Raw genomic sequence first — 20,421 nt, 5'->3', positions numbered from 1 at the left:
TAGAAATAAAAATTAGCTGACCATAAAACACCAGCAGGGACAGGAACAGGGTGAGCAAATCCTTTTTTACCTTCTAATTCTATTTAAACAGTAAACTACAGTTTTCTGGAATGAGTTTGTGACGGTGAGGATCTACCTTGGGAAAATGTCTGGCTTCTTTGTCTGTCAATTTAGAGGCTGTACCAGTGAGTGTTAATCATCTTCCAACTCTAAGGTGCCAAGGTCTGTATGTCCTGTTATTGACTCTTGCCACAATCCTAAAGTCATCTTGGACTTCATTGTCGTCTTGGATTCTTATATATACTCAGTGAACCCAAGTCTTTCCTTAGTTGCATTTACGCCCAACGATTCTTTTAGATTCTATTTGCTTCATTAGAACTGGACAAGGCTATGGTCCCCGTCTTGTCCTCCTGTCCCCATTGCAAGTCCACCCAGATGATTTCCTATTAGAATAAATATCTCAGGCTCAAATTTAGGCCCCTTATCAATGATCCTACTCTATTATTTCAGCTAGTTTTCTGTTGTTTCTAAAATGAATCTCCTGTTTTACCTCAGCTGATCTCCTATCTTTTCCTTGGTTATTGATGTGCTTATTTTCTTCTTACCTTCTTTGTTTAAGCAATTTTCTTTACTTTTTTTCTCCATAAGGCAACCTAAATTCTAAATTTCACTTTTTGTCCTTTTTCGTTGTTATTGTTAAGAAGTCTTCCCTTAATTTACATGGATTATTTTCCATCTTAAAGTTGGTAATTTACAATCGAATCCTTCATTAGTAGTGTTGAATTACCATTTTGTGTTTCATATTTTACCTTCCCAGTGATGTTGTAATTTTCTTGGCAATAGGGTCTTAATAATTCTTACAATTAGGCACAGACCTTGTCACCACCGAGGATGAATGCATTTGGTTGGTTCATGGCTCCGGAGGTCTGGCCAGAATTGCCTGGATCATGCAGATGAACGCTGACTGAGATGAAAGTTGTGCAACAGGAATCCTTGAAACCAGTGGGACAAAACAGCTTTGACAGAAATACCTTCCTAGCTAATGCCGAGTGCAATTTCATACATCACTCAGACCACGTAGGCAAACTGCAAAGTCAAGGAATTTTGATGTTGAATAGCTTTATATAAGTATTAACTATTAATATGAGCCAGATGCTGGCAGGTATGTGAGACAGAAAGTCTGAGTTTGAACCCTGGCTTTGTTTCCAATTAAGCTGGGTAATATTGGGTAAACAACTTACCCTCTCTGGGCTTCAGTTCTTAATCAGATTAAAAAAGATTTACAAAATTTTTTTCATTTTAAAATGAAAGGATTAGGCTCCCAATTATTTTAAGGACCAGTTTAATTATAAAATTATGTAATTCTATTTTTAAAACAATGAAATGGCAGCCATAAACTTTAGGATTTTTCAGATATTGTGGTTCGATTTAGAATTTTTCCATTTTACAATGGGTTTATCTGGATGTAACCCCATGGTAAGTTGAGGAACTTCTTATGACTTATGATGGGGTTATGGTTTCTACTGAATGCATATACATTTCATACCATCCTAAAGTTGAAAATATTGGAAGTCGAGGACCATCTGCTGTGTTGCTAGCATTAAATGCAATTTTGGCTTACAACATTTTTAACCTACATTGTGTTTATTGGAAAGTAACCCCATCGTCAGTGGAGAAGCATTTTGTATTTTATTCTGTGTAATAGCATTTACTAGTTTCATGTGTAGTCAACACTCACTTTCACGTTTTGGCATTTACTCTTTTCTGTTTCTCAATTTGTGTGAAAGTGGATGGACAGATGGTTTATTAGGCTTTCAAATGCTTACAATGCTGTTGTTCAATTCAACAATGGTTTTAAACTTTGAATGTCCACACAGAGCTGGATTTTGTTTAGAACAGAAGATAGTTTCAACGGTTCAATTTAAGGATAAGAATGTTTACTCACATAACCTAAAGCAACTTGTGGATATAACTACAAAGGCCTAATCGATTTCCTTTATTTTGGTATGTTTCTTAACTCATTTCCGCATCACAGCCTAACTCTTCCAAGTTGCAGTTTTAAAAATGAAGTTACTTAATAAACCAGACATCCAGTTATATTTGCATGTTTTGCCTTCGCCAGAGTCATTTAACCTACAACCTCCTTCCAGATACAAAATCCTTTACTTTAGAAAGGATCCTTTACTTCATAAAGGAATTTAAAGAAGGGACACATTCCTCACTTTACAGTCAAGAACACCTGGGATTCTTTCTACTATGTATTCTATAAATAAAAGAGCTAAAGTGAAATTAGGTCGCAGCGAAAAAACATCCAACATTTGTGAATTTTAAGCCCCAATAGAAAATCCCATTCCTTGAAATTCAAGTGGCAATGAGAATATTATTGCATAAGGGAAATATAGATGGAACTATGCAAGTCAAAAGATGGTCTCCACTGCTGTCGCTTTGCTTTGTGATTTTTAATTACTCAATGTGACTCTCTTCGTGTAAATGGGACCGCGAACATGCAATTATTGAATACTCAAACTGCATCAGAAGTGTGTGGAGTAGTCAGAACCGAAAGGACGCGAAAAATGGAGATAAAGGAAAGCATGAGCCTTGCCAGGAGGGAATCGAGGGGGTCCAGAAGGAGGGATATTAAGAGGCATTGGCAAAGCAGCTGTGGAGGAGGCACGGGCTGCAGAGCAGGTAGTGGTGTCGGCAAGGGAGCCAGGAACCCGCACAGGGGCCCTGAGGCTCTAGTAGGCCGAGGAGTGGACCGGGAAAGGAGATGCAACGGGCCGGCTGGAAAACTGCAGGGGGAATCCGAGGTCGACCTAATGAACAGCACAGACCTTCCAGAAGGAAAGAGAAGGTGACTATGCGAGCTTAGAACAGGACTAGGAGGTTGGGGAAAGAGTACGAAAAAGCTGAAGGGGCGGACAGGGTGCTGACGAGATGGGAAAGGGCGCACAGGGAGGTGGGGAGCAGTGCGAGGCCGGGGGACAGTGGGCAGGTGCGAGGAGCCGAGCCCGAGGGCCGGGGCGGAGCGACTCGCGCGGGCGGGAGCGGCCGCTGACTCAGGGACCTCGCGCCAGCGGAGTCCGGGCGAAGCAGAGAGGCGGAGCCTCGATTGCGCGGGCGGGCCAAGGGGCGGGACCAGCGCCTGACGCGCCGGGAGGCCGCGGCGGCCGCGGGCCGGGAGGGGCGGCGGCATCCGCGGCGGCCGCGGGGGAGGGGCACGGCGTCAGCGCGTCGCCGGCTGGGCCGCGCCGGTGGCCAGGAGGGAGAGACAAGGAGGAGGAGGAGGAGGTGAGTAGGCTCCGGGCTGGGGAGCCGCGCGAGCCGGCGGGGAGGCGGGGAGCGCGGCCCCTCCCCTCCCCTCCCCGGCGCCCGCCTCGCGGGGCCGCGCTGCGCGGAGATCCCAGAGGGGCAGCAGCGGCGGCTGCGGCGCGGGGAGCCGGGGGCGGGGGGTGTGGGGGAGGCGGAGCTGAGAGCCGTGCGCTTCCCGGGCGCACGCGCTGCTCTCCCTGCGCCGCCGTCCGCATCGCGCTCGGAATGGGGCGTCCAGGCCGTGGCGTTTTGTTCCTTCTGCAAACTGGTCGTGTTCGAATTGCGTTTTCTTGGTGCCTACACGTCGTGCGTGCCGGTTTTCCGCAGCCCGGCGCTCCGCTTCTTCCTCGCCCAGGCTGAGAGGACGGGTGGGGGCACGTCGCCCTCGCGCGGGAGAAGGGAGGCCGGGCGCCGGGGTTGGCCTGAGTTGACTGGGATGCTTCGCCGACCACCAGGCTGCCCGGCGCTTGGCCCCTTGCAGTGCGAGCCCCAGGCCTTCCTCAGGGAAAGCTTCGCTTCTGGCTCCTAGTCGCCCTCAGTTACCAGACCTCCCCAGCGCCCCACTCCCCTCTGCCAGCCGAGTGTGAAGACCCTCATTGTGCCCCCCACCCCGGAATCCCTCGTCTGAGGATTAAGCACATAACTTCCCATTTTTCATCGGGATCCAGACAATCCCATTCTGTCCAGGTGGAAAGATTCTCTGAATTTAAGTCTTGGGAATGCAGCAGCGAAATTTAACCTTTAGTCCCGAAGTAGTTTTTTTGCCTTCTCTCGCACATACAACTTTCAGAGTCTTCTGACAACTGTGCTGCTTTAGGTTATCTTGAGATTCTTAAGTTAATGCCTTGAGGCCGTGTGATGGGAGGTTCAAAGAGAAGGCTTTTACAGCTTTTCTTCCACCTGTATCGCAGTTTGAAATGGAAAACGTGAGTTGATGATGATTTTCCATACGAGATGGATTTCAGTTTGCGGCCCCGGCTGCCGTGGCTCACTTGGTTATTTGGTGCCTACCCCTGAAGTTGATTTTAAAGCTTAAAATAGTGGTTAGGTAAAGGAGCTGCTGAAAAAGAAGTTCAGTACAATTCAGTAGACCCATTCTATTGGCTTCTATTAATCTGTTTAACCTTAAGCTTTAACCATGACAGGAGTTTCATGTAGGAACCCACATACCAAGTGAAATATTGAATTTTAATTAGTGCGTTCCAGGTCTGACTTGGATTAGATTCTTCTCGGCTCCCACTCCCTTTTGGTATAATTTTCCTTAGGGTCCTGTACTGTATTTAATGAAACAGTTTTAGTATTGATGGTTAGAGGAGTACCTCTTGAATCACGAAACTTTCTTTGACATGCTTGAAAACAGTGAATAGGTAAAATCTGAAGCATGATACTTGCAATAAAGTAGGAAACAGTAAATTTTTTAACATCACCAGTTTGCAAAGGTTAAGATGGCTTCTTTAGTCTTGATTTGAAAATTGTGTTGACATTTTAATCTTATGCATCACAGAAGTGTAGAATTTTCGATGTGTAAGGGACATTAGCAGTATAATCCAATCCCATTATTTTATAGAGAAATTAAGAATCGAAGACAGTTTCTTGGTGAGATTTAGCAGGAGCTGAATAGAACTAGTAGTCTTAATTAACTAAACACTTAACTAGGTAATTCAGACCTCTTCTATTGTACTAAAGTTTGTTTGATTATGGTACTAAAGTATATTTGATAATGGTATCTTAAAAAGCCAAGTAATTAACTAAATTAAAATTTTTTTCTTAATTTATGATTTGGACCCATTAGATTAAAATGCCATAAATTGTACATAGTTAGGAAGTATTTACATTCTATCAGTTTAAACATTACAGTTTTTTTGAATTAGCAATTATCTTGCTCTTCAAGAATCGATTCATATTTTTGATTCGGATAGCCTACGTCACTTTCAGCAGATTGGTATTTTCAGAGTTTTAGAGTTATGGTGTATATAAACCTTGATTTAGTCATGTGTCATTTAATGACAGGTATGTTCTGAGAAATGTGTACTTGTGGGAGCATCATAGAATGTACTGGCACAAACCTACGTGGTATAGCCTACTTCACACCTAGGCTATATAGTATAGCTTATTAGTCCTGGGCTACATCCCTGTTCAGCATGTTACTGTACTGAATACTGTGCCTAAACACACCTAAACTTAGAAAAGGTACAGTAAAAATACGGTATTATAATCTTATGGGACCACAGTTGTATATTCGATGTTTTGTTGACTGAAATGTCATGTGATGCATGACTGTCACTTAGGAAGGGAAATCCTATCACATGTAATAATCTAATTCCAGCATGCCCAATCTCACATTTCAAAGTGGGCCTCAAATGCATGAGTCCTGAAGTTCTTGCTGTGGTGAGATGAATTTTTTTACATCCCAGAGCACAGTGTTTAGTGTAGACATTTAGTAAATACTTGTTGGCCTGTGTGCACTTTCCTGGTAGGCGCTTTGTGAAAGTTCAGCTATGTCCTACTCATCTATGTATACCTGTTATCATGTGTAGTGGGTACTCTTTAAATGCTTATGATCTTGTTGGGCTTAGTCTAATTTTTGAAGGTAGCAGAGTGCCTGGAAGTCCTGAATCATGATATAGTAAACTTGAAATAACTCAGTTCCTTTTTTGTGTTGAACCAGGTACGCTGTTAGGTTGAATTCCAGTATTGAAAGAGGTAGCAGGTGTCAGATACTTTAGAAAAATTGGGGGAAGAAACTTAACACTGCGAATTTTGTTCTGTAACTTATGTTAGTCACTCTGATATTGGGAAAGAACATTACTTTAGTAATAGAACACCTTAGGTGAGCTAAAATAATACAATGTTTCCATGAGAGCGAAGTGTGACAACATGAATTGAGTGACCCTCTGATTGTTACCATAGGCCACATTTTACAATCTTGGTTTTATTTTATAAGGATATGTTTTTCAGCATATAGACCTTTGTAAGGAACATAACTTTCAGAGTTCGGACTACCTTGGCAAATTGTCCCAAATGATATTTTAAATAGTTTTAGGTTGTATTTGATATGTTATGCTTCTTGTTGGTATTACATGGAGAACACCGTGTATTCTTTTACTTGTATTCTTACCTCCTCTTCTTTTTTCTTTTAATATCAGAATAATAGCATGTTTTTTATTTATTTATTTTTTTGAGGCAGAGTCATACTCTGTCACCCGGGCTGGATTGCAATGGTGTGATAGCAGCTCACTGCAGCCTCCGCCTCCCTGGTTCAAGCGGTTTCCTGCCTCAGCCTCCTGAGTAGCTGGGATTACAGGAATGCGCCACCATACCTAGGTAATATTTTTTGTGTTTTTAGTACTGATGGGGTTTCACCATGTTGGCCAAGCTGGTCTCGATCTCCTGCCTTGGCTTCCCAAAGTGTTGGGATTATAAACGTGAGCCACTGTGCCCTGCCTGGTTATTTTTAAAAAATACTGAGGAAAATTTTCAAGCATTTCTTTTGGAAGTACAAACCAACACTCCATTCTTTGAATCTCTGGAGTAAAATTTGGGCTGAGCAGATGCAGAGCCAATTCCATAGGCTGATTCCTAGTTGAACATGTAGAGTCATAGAGGTAATAGCTTTCATAGGGACGTCTTTGAACTACTTTCATTTTTTTTCTACTAATATTACTGAAAGCAGTTGTACAGTAGAGTAGGATGGTGTTTAATTTATAGGAAGCAAACAGTTCACATCTGTAATTGCTGGTTCTGATGTCAGTCCTAGTCTGCCTGGCCTACTCACTGCCAGATCAGTTTCTTCTGTTCAGACCGAAGATATTTTAAGACCTCTGTCACCTACAACAGGAAGGATCTGGAATTATTCTGGTGCCCTGAGCATCCATTGCACACAAAGGTATGCTGTCTCACCATATCCTTGGGATGTACTCAGTTTGCCTGCAAGATTTTCATTTTTAAAGCACTTTTCTCGTAAGGAGTTTTGAAATAATGACAAACACCTTAACTAAGTGTGTGTGAGGCATCTAGAATATTTCAAAATAGTTATAGATGGAGTTAGGATATAGAATCAGACAATTAGTAAGAATATCTAGTGCTTTTCCCCTATGCTCTGTAGGATCACACAAGTCATTTAAACAGACGATAATTTTTTTTGAGTATTAAAAAAATAACTAGAGCCGGGCGTGGTGGCTCATGCTTGTGATCTCAGCACTTTGGGAGGCCAAGACTGGTGGATCACCTGAGGTAAGGAGTTTGAGACCAACCTGGCCAACATGGTGAAACCCCATCTCTACTAAAAATACAAAAATTAACTGGGCATGGTGGCATGTGCCTGCATTCCCAGCTACTCGGAGGCTGAGGCAGGAGAATGGCTTGAACCTGGGCGGCGGAGGTTGCAGTGAGCCGAGATCGCACCACTGCACGCCAGCCTGGGTGACAGAGCGGGACTCCATCTCCAAAATAAATAAATAAATAAATAACCAGAGAAGCAATTCCACAATCTTTCCTTAGTAACTTATAAATAGTCCGTAGAATTTATGTTTCTTGGGTGGTTTCTTTTTGTATTCCAGGTCCTTTGTGGAACTGGAACCTTGTCTTAAGCACGTTTAGGCATCTTAACAGCTTGATCTCCCTCTCCTTGCTATCTGCCCTACCCTTAGGGAGCTGGGACCTATTCTTATCCATAGGTAGGTGGTTGGGGTCTTGCAGAGCCAAGATTCTGTGATACTGTTTTCTGGACTCACACTCACCAGATTGACCCTTTAGATACTGAGATCTAGGCTCCGTGGCTATTATAATTTGAACCTTTTTGAGGGTCAACTTTTCATTTGCATGAGGGACTCTAGGACACCCTGGATTCATCCAGTCATGAGTTAGAACGCCTTTCCTGACTGGCCAGCTGTTGGATTCTTTGCTTTTTTAGTGGAGACACTTAAGGGTGTCTCCCATAAATCGGTGATTTTTATGCAGTTCAATGGTAGCTCGTTATTTTTCAAGTGTTTAATTTTCTGCCTTTTTCTTCTCTTAGTTTTGAGCTTTCATTTGTTCAGGTATTGGGGTTTTCGCGACCCCGTGTTTAGGTTCTATTAATTTGCTGGAGTGACAGAACTCAGGGAAACACATTTGCTTGTTTATTATAATGGATATTGCAAAGGCTACAAATGAAGAGACGTGTGGAGTGGGGTATGGGGGAAGGGGTGCAGAGCTTCCATGTGATCTCTGAGTGCATCGCTCTCCAGGAACCTCCATGTGTTCAGTTATCTGGAAGCTCTCTGAACTCAGTTCTTTTGGGTTTTTGTGGAAACTTTATGACAGCATTCCTTCCTCCAGGGTATGGAATGGGATCCTCTGTGGGTTGGGGGCGGGGCGTGTCTGTCTTGGGGCAGGAGGAGGTCAGAGGCTTTCCCTGAGGCTTAACACACCCAACATTGTAGCAAAAGACTAGATCAAGGGCTGTGATAGTTATGAGCCAGGAACCATGCATGGAATCTTCCTCTCTCTCTCATCTTTCTCTCTCTCTGTGTGTGGTATATGTAAAATAACATCACAGGTATTTATTACACATTCCTCGAGCATGGTCATTATATGTCTTTACATCTGGATCATGTGTACCCCAGGGTTGGAACTGAATCTCTCCAGTTCCCTGCAGGTGTCGTTAGCACTCAGTACATATAGCAGGTGATACATATAGATTAGATATAAATTTCTCCCAGCAATAAGTTCTGTTATCAGTGTGGGAAGCCAGTGTTCATATAGAAGTTTAAAATTAATTCAAGAAGCTTAGAAGTTTCATTGCCATCGTTAGTACTGGAGAGTCTGTGTTTTTTTTTTTTGAGACGGAGTCTCACTCTGTTGCCCAGGCTGGCGTGCAGTGGTGCAATCTCGGCTCACTGCAAGCTCCACCTTCCGGTTCACGCCATTCTCCTGCCTCGGCCTCCCGAGTAGCTGGGACTACAGGCGCCCACCACCATGTCCGGCTTATTTTTTGTATTTTTAGTAGAGACGGGGTTTCACCATGTTAACCAGGATGGTCTCAATCTACTGACCTCGTGATCTGCCCGCCTCACCCTCCCAAAGTACTGGGATTACAGGCGTGAGCCACCGCGCCTGGCTGAGTCTGTATATTTTAAATTATAGGCATATCCATATACAAAATGGCATCAGTCACCTGACAGGACATTTAATTAAGAAGAAAAGGTATATAATTTTCACTATGTTGTCTTGTAAGGCATTGGAGATTTCAGTTTTTCATGAATTTGATTAATATGTATATATTATATTTCTTACAATTAGTTTTATTATGAAGAAGTGAGTTTAATGGCCCTATTTTTGTTCATTAGTAATTATATACTAAAGAGTAAATTCTCATTAAAGGCCCTTAAATGCCTGCTCATAAAGAAGAGAGACCTCTGATTTTGTTCTCTGTGCAATCCCAGTTATTGTATTGAGGCAAGTCATCAAACTCTTTAGTAGTCTAAACCTTTAATTTGGTTTCAGAACAGTAGTCATGTATTGAACACCCAAATTACCATCTCTTTAACAAGTAATGCAAACACTCGTATTAAAAATGCAATGACTGCAACTTTTTTTGTAAAATTTCTTGTGCTAATTTTTTAAAGAGGACTTTTGAATTAAGTTTCTCGTGAAGGCCAAAATCTTATACTTAATGGTAGTGGAGTGTGTGTATATGTGTAGAGGCGAGGGGGTGGTAATTTTTGTATTGGTATTTTTAAGTGGACAGTTTACTAATTATGTTGAGGTAAACACTTTACAATTCTAAAAGGAAAACTTCAATTATCTGAATGAAATGAGGTACATGAAATTAATTCAGATAAGTGGGGGAATCTTTGGTGTAAATGATGCATGTCAAGGGACATGACCTCAATCTTCTTTTTTTTTTTTCCTTTTTTCTTTTTTTAATATATCTGTTAGCTGCTTATGAGATTGTGATTCTTTTAGGTCATGTTAGAAATCATTGATGGGGGAGGCAAAGTTGCTCTGTAGTTTTGTTTTTTCTTTGCTACATAGGAATCCAGAGTGTGGTATTCTGTGACGAGTATAATTGCTCATCTCTCCCCTGCACTGCCTGCTGTTTTAGGTGGTACACCACAGCCTTCCATTTTGTCACCTTCCTGTCAAACGTGTGTGGGACTCCTTAAGAATACAAGTTGTTTGAAATTAAAGCCACACTCCTCTGTCCAATCTCAAGATGTTTATGATTCCTAAAAGTTGAGTTACAGCAGGTTATAAAAGATATGGGATTGAGGTAGATGAACCGTGATTCCTTCTCTGTCCTCCTTTGGGTTTAAATGTTAAGCAGCTATCTTGCAGTGTAGGCCCTTAAAATAGAAACAAAGGGTTGGGGCATGATGCCTAGCCTTTATAGATCCTAACTTGAAATGAAAATTTTATGGATTGATCAGAGTTCAATGATTATCTGCTGCAAATTACTAAGGTTTGCAGCATTCCTGGGCTCCTGGCATCTGAAAGCTATTGTGTAATCTGTGGAGAGCCTGTTAGGTGTGATGACATTTGTCTTCTAGGCTTTTTTTTTTTTTTAGATGGAAGCAAGCATGTCTCAGCCTCAGAGATGTGTACTGACACCTTACAAGTGAATTTACTTTTTTCTTTACTCAAAGCACCTGAAAACATGGCTCTTTATTTTCAGTGTGCACCAGCTTCCTTTTCACCTCTTGGTCTTTAAGATACAAGGTGATTCATATCTTGATTACCTTGGGTAGGTGGGTATGATATCAGCAAGCTCTGTGTCTGGACCTTGTGAGCAATTCCTAGGTCATTGCCTGAGGCCTTCTTAAATATATGCAGGCAATGTGACTGCAGATTTTGGGTCTCACAGTCAGTCCAGATTGATTTTGACTCTGGGCCATTTATGAGCAGCAAGCCTTTGTGGGGAGTTAGTAACTGCTCCGAGTTTCAGTTTTTTCCTATCTGATGGGGGGATTAGTCTTTTTTAGTGTTATCTTTTTTTAGTAACTTAGTTGTATTAATCTGTTGTCGTATTCAAATAGTGTGAATTAATGAACTATCTAGAGCGTATCATTTTAAAAGGAATTAGGTTTTGTACTATTTAAAGACAGAGGTAATCAAATTAGTAAAAATCTTTCCAAATAGAGGTCTTACTCAATTGACTTTAAAACTGTATAAGACTCTTGTAGTTATTAGTTTATTTATATACAAATAATACACTCCTGCGTGGTATAGCAAGGCAGAGTATATATTGTATTCTGTAGTTAGACAGACTTGTATTGGATGATTCATCACTTTCCACTTGGGTAACCTTGGGCAGGATACTTTACCTATTTGATTCAAAGTTTTAGTCTGTAAAACTACTAATGAAGAGTTAAAGAATAGAGATGTAAAGAACAATAAAGGGTAATAAGGACAATAAAAAGGTGGTTGTGAAGACTTAAGAGGAAGGTATGCAAAATGCTTGGTTATGCCTGAATCCAATAAATACTGTTCGTTGCTGTTGTGACCTTGGACAAGTAACTTCATCTTTCTTCATCACAGGTTTCCTTATCTGTAGCAAAAGTATACAGCTAACTAATAGGTTTAGTGTGAGGATTAAATGAGATAATACATGTAAGTGCTCACTAAATATTAATTGCTATTGTTATTTATATAAACAAATTAGACCAATTTTTGAGTTCAAGAATTCATACACATATTTAGTGTATTTATTATATGGGGGATATTCACTGTGGATTTGGGGATGGTGACTTATTCATAGCTTTTAGTGTTTCCTTAAGATAACAGGTCACAAATTGTGGTGTACAAATCCCTAGGGATCACTGAGACCCTTTCAGGAGTGTCCATGAGGTAAAAACCATTATCATAGTAACACTAACTTTTTGCCTTTTCTACTGCTTTGACATTTGCCCTGCTGGTGTAAAAGCAATGATCGATGGAACTAAGCATTCTAGAAATTAAATGGCAGTAAGACCCAACTGTACCTAGTAATCATGGTATTCTTCACAGCTGTGCATTCACAGAAAAAAAGAAAAAGCCACTTTCACTGAAGAATGTCCTTGATGAAGTGATAACAATTACTAATTGATTAAATTTTGACCCTTTAGCATACTTTGTTTTAATATTTGGTGTGATGAGATACGAAATGTGCAAAAAGCATTTCTGCTGCATATCCAGAGTACATTGCCTGTCTAGAAGAAAAATCCATATGTGATTTTTCTTTTTGAGTTGCTAGTGAAACTAGCCAAATTTTGCATGAAGCATCATTTTTACTTGAAAGAATGAATACCAAACTGTGATTATTTAGACTTAGAAATTTGGCAGTCATTTTCTTGAAAATGAACAAAGTGAGCCTGTCACTTCAAGGAAAACAACTGACAGTATTGTTGCCAATGATAAAATTCAAACTTTCAAGTGAAAATTAAAATTTTAGAAAACTTGTGTTACCTGCTGTGCTATTGTCAGCTTCCCAGTACTTAAAAGATTTTCCTGGTGAGATGGGTGGTGATTTTTATGAATGTGAGTTTTTGCTATTATATGACGAATTGTGTCAAGATTTGTAATATCTGTATAACTCAATAAGCCAATATTTTCAGAGTGACCAGTGTTACAAAATTGTGGGTGAAAGATCTTTTCAAAAAGCAAGTAACAGAATACAAAGAGTTCATATGTATGAGATTCCATATTTCGACTAACCCTTAAGAAACTGCTACTTGTCAAGTTTTGGTGTAGTATCAAAAAAGAACATATACAATTATCTGAATGGGCTATTAATACATGTGCTTCCTTTTCTCTCACTACATATTTGTGTGAGGCCATTTATTTTTCATGTAGCTCAATCAAAACATAGCACAACAGATTGAATGTAGACACCAATATGAGAATCCAGCTGTTTTCTGTTAAGCTAGGCATGAAAGAAATTTGCAAAGCTTTTATAACAACATAATTTTTCGCACAAAGCTTTTTTCTGTTTTTGAAAGCTTTTTTTCTGTTTTGAAAACATTTTGTTTTCCTAAAATGTATTGTCTTATTACATATGTTATCTTACTAAATTTTTAAAATAAATTGATAAACACTTAAACTTTTTCTCATTTAATTTGTAATACGGTGAATGTTGATCATTACAAGCCACATAAACAAAAGCTCTTGGGAGTACTCAGTAATTTTTAAGAATACAAAGTGGTCCTGACTAAAGAGATTGAAAACTGTTTCTTTAAGGAAAGAAGGCCAGATTCATCAAATGAACAAAGTTCTAAAGTTTTAATCATTTGGGTATTCCTTTGAAATATGGACTTAACATGCATCTAGTTTCTTTTTCTGGTTATAAGAATGTATCAGTGGACTCCTGTGACATTTTCCAAATATTCAGAGGGTAAGAAGGTTTTTGTTTTTAAAATGGATACTACCTACATGGTTGCCATACCAAATTGAGATACAGTTAATGGTCATTCTTGTCAGCCTATTCACACTTGATACCACTCTATTGGTTGTGAGGTATACCTGTGGTTTTGGAGCTGTTCACCATGGCAGATTACTTCAGGGTGGTAGTGACTCTTACTTTACAGAAGAGCCAGGAGGATTGCTTAAGCCCAGGAATTCGAGTCCAGCCTGGTCAACATAGCCAGACCCCATCTCTACAAAAAATTAAAAAAAAAAATTAGCCCAGTGTGGTGATGTACACCTGTAGTCCCAAGCTACTTGGGAGGTGGAAGTGGGAGGATTTCTTGAGCCCAGGAATTTGAGGCTGCAGTGAGCTATGATTGTGCTGCTGTATTCAGCCTGGGTGACAGAGTGAGACTCTGTCTCTTAATCAAATAAACAAATAATAAACCAATTTTCTTTGAAGTCCATACGCTAATCCGTCCTGACATTTTTTAAGCTATTTTCTAGTACCGTCAATCTACAATTTATGACTGCGTTTGTGAATTAACTATCTGCAACACTGTAATATGAATTACAGATGGGTTCTGTAGTGCCATTAATAGTATGAGCATTTCAGCCTCATTATGGACTAATTAACATCTTTTTGTGTGGAATTATACTCTTGACTTCTAGAAATCTAGCACACATTTCTCCATTGCAGTCCAGCAGTGGCAGGAAACTCTTCTTTTTCCCTCACAACAGAAACAGGGTTGTTAAAGCTTTAGTGACAGCAAGAGAGGCATTTTGAAGCAATGCTCAAGAGACACAGATATCTTGGGCATCCCACGTGGGTGGTGGGTGATAGGTAACGCTTTCAGATGAAGCAAGTATAGAAACTTTGGGCCAACTAGCAGTGGTGGAGGGAAAAAACGGATATTCTGGATACTACTTGGTTGTGGGGGGTGATATATTCTCTTTTGGAGCAGATGCTAAAACATAAGAGATGTTTTAAGTTGGGTGTTTCTAAGTTGGGAAATCCATCTATATAGATAAAATTTTCTTGGGCTCTTGTTATGTGAACTGAACTCAAATAACAAAAAGGCCAGTTGGGAATGTTGAACAAGTCTTTGGCCAGAAGTTTCAATGTAAAATGAAAGTGATGAACTTCAGGGGCAATCATAACCAGGAGGAACAGTGGAAGCCAAGAGGAATGTTGGAATATGCAGACTGTTCACAAGGTGCCCAAAACAAATCCACCATACAGGATGGCTGTTAGAACAGGAAAAGAACTGATGATCAGCTGGCATAGTTCAAAGAATGCCGTGACTCAGCCCCTTGCCCACATGTCTTTGGCAGGAAATACTGCCAGACTAGACTGATGTCTAGTACAAGAAGTCCATTACAGAGAATGGTTGATATAAAGCAGAAATTCAGAACTAGGAGAGTTTGGGGACATGGAGCAGGCCAATGTTGGAGAACTGGAATTTGACCTGAAGGTGAGCTCCTTGTCCTCTTCCTGCCCAAAGTCAATATTAACCCCTTGGATTGAGGCAAAACTAAGCCAAAAGGGAGACCAAAGTGACTAGAGCTGTCTGCATTGTAGTAACAGGTCTGGCCAAACAAATACTTGTTAGTTGAATGGATAGAAGTAAGACAGGGAAACATTATAGTCTTTCCACTTAGGTTCTTCATGTAACATACACTAGGTATCATGTTACCTACTCACCAAAAAAATAATTTAGGCCAGGGGTTTGCAAACTTCTCCTTGGAAGGACCAGGCAGTAACTATTTTAGTCTTTATGGACCCTATGGACTCTGTTGCACCTACTCAAGTTGGCCACTATAGCCTGAAAGCAGCTGTGGAAACATATTTAGAGAATATAGCCATGTTCCAATAAAGCCTTATTTATGGAAGTGGAAATTTAACTTCATATAATCTTCACATGTCACAACATATTAGTCTTCTTAAAAAATCTGTTTTTCAACCATTTAAAAATATAAACCCATTCTTAGATCATAGATATACAAGAACAGGTTGCATGCTGGATTTCAGTGCCCAGGCAGTAGTTTGTTGACCCTTTTCAGGCAAATAAATTACTATCAGTCATGATGCTGAAAGCTTAGCAGTGCTGAAATAGATGTTTTATAGGACAATGCTGTTGGTGACACTGTCTTATTTTATAGGTGACACTGATGATAAAAATCCATCCAAGAATTTAGATGTGACATCTGCAGCAGGTTCAGATCTCTCAGCTATGAGACAAACTGGATACTTCCTAAGGATTGCCATCTATTATGCACAGAGAGCCAAAATCCGTTACTGAAATTGTCTGGGTGAGCCGCCTGCTGGGTCCAGTGATGCACTGGTAGACAAAGGAGTTGAAAAAGAAGTCTGGCATATTCTTTGGATGACTGGCAGAGTGTGACACCAGTATGGCACCAAGCCCTACTATGAGTCTAAGGACTTCAGGACTAAAAATATATATATATAAATGAAAAAAATTTTTGGTGGTATTGGTTGGTGTGGTTGAAGTAAATTTGAGCTTTACTTGGGGAATGTGTATTATATTATCATTCCATAATGTAATTGCTTTGGTAATCAAGATTTACAGATCTTTTATTTATGAAACTCATATAGTTATCACCTTTTAGTATTGGGTTATCTCACTGTAAGGGAAATACAGTAAAGAAAAACATCTGTTGACTAAAAGGGTTAATTTCAGGACTATGATTTTCATGTGGAAGTGTTTGCTTAGGGGATTCTTGAAATTTTGCCTTCATCTAGAGTATTTAAAATGTTTCTATTTGCAAAAAGGTATTATACTCAGAATTTTCTAGGAAAACATCCTTTTCAGTGGACTCTTCAATAGTAAAGAATCATACTGTATGGTATTAGTGTCCATAGAACAGTTGAATTCATAAATTAATATTTTTAGACCTATCAACTAAATTAAATTCACTTAAAATGATTTGGCAAGCAGGTATGAACTGAAAATAAACCTATGTATTTTTGTTTTTTATAAGTATTGAATCAGAAGAAATTGGAACATCAGAGTATTCTCTGAACCAAATTGATGTTTTATTTGGTTGAGAGTCCTTGCTTTTGGTATACTATTTATACCAGTAACAGGATTTGAAAGCAGTGCTGGGAAGTGAGGTGCATGGATTCTCTCAATGTTGAATCCTGTTTTTTTCCCTCAGTGAATCTTCAACATTCTTAAATCTTAGCATTCAACAAAAACTCTACAGCCTAGATATAAACCATAGATTACTTTTTATATAGCATATACAGTTCATCAACAAACAGTAAAGGTTCCTTCATGACTTACCTTGAAATCTTTATTCAAAGGATATACTATTCAATTTGTCAGTGTGCCGCTGCCACCGCTGCATGTTTTTGGTCAGAGTGCAGTGCAACTAACATCGCCATCCTGCTAGGAAAAAGATTTGCAGGTTGCTGGATAGTGGAAGTTGCACACATCTAATTTACAAGTCAGATTAGAGATCAGAATCATACAATAGCTTTATGTGGAATTGATTTCATTTCATGGTTTTTAAGCTGTTTTTTCATTGAAGCAATGCCTGTAACTGAAAGACAGGTGTGTTGTAGCATTTGAATACCTTAAACTGTTTTGAATCTGGAATGAAAGGGATGTTCTGGATTCTAAAACTCAGAGATTTTGAATTAAATGCCATCATTCATTTATTGTGCCATAATTGAACTACCTTCAGAACTGAATTTGGAATTACTGTGATTAATATTTGGAAAGCTTTGCCATTTTCAAATATAAGTCACTTTAGGAAGGACCACAATTTTGTGTGTGTGTGTGTGTGTGTGTGTGTGTGTGTGTGTTTATTTAAATAGAGCAGCAGGCACCTTTTTACCTTATAGATAAGGTAAATTTAATAAGAAATATGTGGTTTTTAACATTGATATCCCATTCTATTTAAGAAGTCCATTGTGGCCTTTCCAGAGGCCTTCAATAAGGGGAAAGGGACAATGAATAGAACACTGTAGATTGCAGTTTATGTTTTTCCTTTTAAGGCAAACCATTTTCAAAATATAATAATGCCAATGAATACATAAATATAGATTGATAGTTTGAAGTTATTTTCAGTTTACCTGTCTATATTAAAATTGAGAGCCATCTCATAAAAGTGAGTATAAAAAAGTTGTTCATTTTAGAGTGCTTAGTGCCATTTAATTGAATTAGAGAACACAGTTGCAAAAAAAGCATCTTTTAGATGGTTCTTGAGCCATTAATTGATTTGTTGAATATAATCAAGGAGAAAATCCAGATGTTTAAAACTAGTTTTGTATCAGGTCAGAAGAGTATTTAGCTTTATTCTCCTCCATTCCCTTGTCTGATGAGTTCTCATAAATTGCTTTCTGAAATGACAAAACATTGGGATTTGGAAAGCCTTGAGAATTCATCAGTTTTATCTTTTTCTCCAGTGTGTTTTACAAAGGACCCATTTAGTCATGATATTTATAGGATATGAGGAAGGCAGTGATCCTGGCATTCGTGGACTCCAGAAAACATTTTGGAGAAAAATTAATGTAAGGTAAGGGTGTAGTAGGTATACATTGCTGTATTCATTTTATTGTCCTTCCTTCCTTCCTTTCTTCCTTCCTCCCATCCATCCTTCCTCCCATCCTTCCTTCCTTCCTTCCCCTTGAAGATCTTGTTGCATACCAATTTACTGGATTCATTTTAGTATAGCAGTGACTATTTAAATGGGTCCCTTTCTGACCAACTTTCCCTCCAACCTGAAAATCCCTGGTTAAAAGTGCTTTTCTTTAAAGAGAGTCAGAGGTAATTTTTTGAATGGAGAAAGTGAGGCTATTCCAGACATTGGGAAATGAGTGGAGTATAAAAGGGAGAATGAGATCTAAATGTGTTGTGATAGATAGTAAGATCATAGATGAACACTCTATTTTTGGATTGAGAAGGATGCTAGAGTAAGTATATCAATGGAATAGAGTGGCTTGTTATCATTATGAACTGTTTAGTAAGTCTCCAGTATGCCAGACATTGAGTAAGACATTTTGCATAAATTCTGTCTTTCCAAAATCTTGAAAGCAGGTGCAACTATCCCAATTTCCTTATGAGGAAACAAGTTAAATGGTGTATACAAAGTCTTAGAGTAAGAATTGAAATAGAGAATCCTACAGCTAGTGGCTCATTTTGTGCAGAGACCTTTTCTTTCTGGTGATTGTCTGATAAGTTATTAGTGAATAGAAAAGAAATCTGAAAGGCCAGCATACATGTAGGGAGATTTTAAGATTAACAGCTTTTAACATGAATGACTTCATGTTGGTGTTGTAGAATGACATTGGAGCCTTCTTGAGAAGCAGTGACATATTTGCAAATATTATATCTGGACACTAGAACTCAACCATCTAATGGTTATTATTAGTAAAGTATTGTATAGCTGCACTTTCAGGTGTAAGTGATGCCATGCTACAAAACTCATACGGAGGGCAGGTGATCATGAGCTACCAAAGAAACTGCTATGTATCATAAGCTGAATTGGATCAACTCCAAATAGAATCTATAGAAAAGTACTTGAAAGAGGACTGGTTCAAGCAGTCATCTGGTACAAAGCTGACTACCAAACATTTTGGGATGCAGGGATGATAACTGGATAATGGTATCATGAAGCTCATTAAAATAAGAACTATAAATGTTTACAGGCTTTACAAACAGATATATGCAGCTCTGTAACAAAATATCATCTTCTTGGAAAGGACCCATTTGGTTAGGAACAAGGCCTTAGCAGCATTTTTTTTTTTTTTTTTTTTTTTGAGATAGAGTCTCACTCTGCCCAGGCTGGAGTGCAGTGATGTGAACATGGCTCACTGCAGCCTCAACCTCTGAGCTCAAGCAGTCCTCTTGTCTCAGCCTCCTGAGAAGCTGGGACCACAGGCATGTGATAATACCTAGCTAATTTTTTTAGTTTCTGTAGAGATTAGGTCTCGCCATGTTGCCTGGGCTAGCATTTTTAAATATAAAAGACAACTGTGCAGTAGGGTGTTGGAGTCAGATGATGTGGTTATGTTTTTTGAGGTATAGAGCAAAATGATATGGGATATTTGGCTTTGCTATTTGTCCCCCAGGGGGAGTGAAGTAAAGCACAGCCAAGGTGATAGTGTCATGGCAGAACTTAAATGTGAGTACTGTGGCACCTTGGTGAGGGATGTAATGAAGACAGGACAGGTAAAAATGAATGAAATAAACTCAAAATGTTAGACAGAAAAATACTTTTCTAATTGTTTGAAAATATAGAAAAGTAAAAAGGCAAACATATCATAGGCCAGCAAATAAGACAGTTGGACAGAGGTAAGAAGTAGGAGGGCTATTCATGAGTGAAGTACAATAGTCCTGGAAAGTTTTACTCAAAGAGGGAGACGACTTGGGAATAGAGAGCAGAAAAGTGATTTAGAAATAGATGTTACTGAAATATGTGAGTGAGCTGCTCAAAGACTGCCAGGAGACAGAGAAAATACTAGATAAGAAGGAACAAGTGACCTTTAACATGAAGTTGTATTCTTATCTTATGGTGGTCAAAGGTGACTAGCTAGTTCAGGTAATGGCTTCCCAGGAAGAGACATGCTGATTTTTGCCTTTTGTTCTGTGAACATTTATGGATATTTCTGTAGACTGGACTTATCCTTGTATCTTATGATACTGGGTGACTTGGATTTGTGATTTAGAATCTGACTTAGGCTATAAGTTTGTTATGATTATTATCCATATTATTTTC

At 39.4% G+C, this 20,421-nt stretch overlaps 1 protein-coding gene across 9 annotated transcripts in view; it reads left to right on the top strand.

Annotated features, from left to right (window-relative positions):
• GTDC1 (glycosyltransferase like domain containing 1) overlaps positions 1-20,421 on the top strand; it is a 409,636-nt gene that overhangs the window by 26,776 nt on the left and 362,439 nt on the right. For 2 of the 9 annotated variants that reach the window (XM_054477579.2, XM_054477576.2), the window contains exon 1: positions 2,663-2,854. The exons of 1 other annotated variant lie outside the window; for it this stretch is intronic. The gene's annotated coding sequence lies outside the window, so the exon portion shown is untranslated. Of the gene's footprint in view, positions 1-2,662; positions 2,855-3,179; positions 3,292-3,530; positions 4,000-15,013; positions 15,150-15,837; positions 15,988-18,109; positions 18,220-20,421 lie in introns of those variants that run through there. 6 more of the 9 variants (XM_054477574.2, XM_054477575.2, XM_054477581.2 and 3 more) reach the window with 6 other exon arrangements.

This window comes from Pongo pygmaeus, chromosome 11 (genome assembly GCF_028885625.2).
Source record: "Pongo pygmaeus isolate AG05252 chromosome 11, NHGRI_mPonPyg2-v2.0_pri, whole genome shotgun sequence".
NCBI classification, from domain to species: Eukaryota; Metazoa; Chordata; class Mammalia; order Primates; family Hominidae; genus Pongo; species Pongo pygmaeus.
The sequence above is the reverse complement of the archived record's forward strand: the minus strand, read 5'-3'. Positions and strand labels throughout refer to the sequence as shown.